Here is a 1,678-nt window from a genome sequence, read left to right as displayed (position 1 = left end):
TATTATCCTGTCACTGACAATATTGTACTTCAAGATAGATATGTCAATAATATGTCAATAATACCTAATAATATATTCCTTTTATGCAGTTCTCTCTCTCTTCTGTTTCATAATGAGTTTCTTGTTTTTCAGTGCTCCATTGTGTGAATATACCACAGTTTCTCTACCCATTCATTTGTTGATAGGCATTTGGGTTGTTTCCACCTCTGCTGTTGTGACCAAAGTAGCAATAAACATGGGTGCTCATATATCTGAATTGCAGTTCTGGTTTCTTTAGGGTATATTTCCAGAAGTGCAGTTGCTGGTTCAAATCGTATTTCTATTTCCAAATTTTTGAGAAAGCACTATACTGCCTTTTGTAGTGGGTGCACCATTTTAGACTCCCACCAACAGTAAAGAAGGGTTCCAGTTCCTCCACAACCTTGCTAACATTTGCTGTTCTGTTGAATTTTGCTATTCTTAATTTGTGTTATTACCAACCAGTCTTTCCAGGTGTGTAAAATAGACCTCTGGCCAGCTTATGGTCCAATCAAGCATTTTTATCAGAAGTATAAACAAAAGGCCAAAGATACTCCTTGAGCCCCATTGCATTGCATTTAGAGATAGATTTTTTTTAAACATAGCCATGCCATCATTTTCAGTTCCTTTTGAGTTGATTCTGACTACCTAACCCCAAATTTGTAGAGTAAAACTTTTCATAGAAAAGTTTTTTTTCTATGGAGAAAAAAAAAATAGATCTTTCCACAGAAAAGTTTCCATAGAAACTTCTCAGAAGTAGATCACCAGGATAGTCTAACAAGGCCAGGAGAGTTGGGACTGCCAACGGGTAGCAGTTAAGCATTTAAACCACATGCTGTTAGGTACAGTCAAGTCAAATACAACCCATAGCAACCCTTTGAACAATAGACCTGAACTGTGTCCTATCCTGTGCTGTCCTCCTCATCTCTGACATATTTGAGCCCATTGCTGAAGTCACTGTCAATCCAGTAAGGTCTTCCTCTTCTTTGCTGACCATCTTTCTAAAATTTATATTCCTTTCTGAGGAATAGCCTAACCAAACTACGTATTCAAAGTATGAAATGAAGCTTAGTCTCCAAGGAACTCTCTGGCTGCGCTGAATAGCCTAACCAAACTACATATTCAAAGTATGAGATGAAGCTTAGTCTCCAAGGAACTCCCTGGCTGCGCTTTCTCCGAGACATACCTGTTTGTTCTTTTGACAGTCCAGAAGATACTTACTATTCTTCTCCAACATCACAGTTCAAAGGCATCAGTTCTTCTGTCATCCTTATTCATTATCCACCTCTCTAAAGTGTAGCAGCAGGTGATCGAGAATACCAGGACCTGAATCAAGTGCACCTTAGTCTTCAAACTGTCATCGTTGCTCAAGTATTTGGAGAGATCTCTGGCAGTAGATTTGCTCAATGCAGTGCATTTCCTGATACTCTGAGTATTGGTACCAAGGATGTTGATTCAAGCAAGATGAAATCATTGACAGCTTCAATCCTTTCTCTGTCATGATATGACTGTTACACATTATTAATACCTGTTAATTAATACCTAGGAAATGATAATGCATTCTTTTTTTTCATCTATAATTATATTTTATTAATTTTCATAAACATTTACAGAGATTTTGGGCTTCCACTCATTCATTGTTGCACTATTCTCTCTACCC

The sequence above is a fragment of the Elephantulus edwardii genome, unplaced genomic scaffold (assembly GCF_000299155.1).
Source record: "Elephantulus edwardii isolate Elephantulus edwardi_28Jun2011 unplaced genomic scaffold, EleEdw1.0 scaffold00266, whole genome shotgun sequence".
Lineage (NCBI taxonomy): Eukaryota > Metazoa > Chordata > Mammalia > Macroscelidea > Macroscelididae > Elephantulus > Elephantulus edwardii.
The sequence above is the reverse complement of the archived record's forward strand: the minus strand, read 5'-3'. Positions refer to the sequence as shown.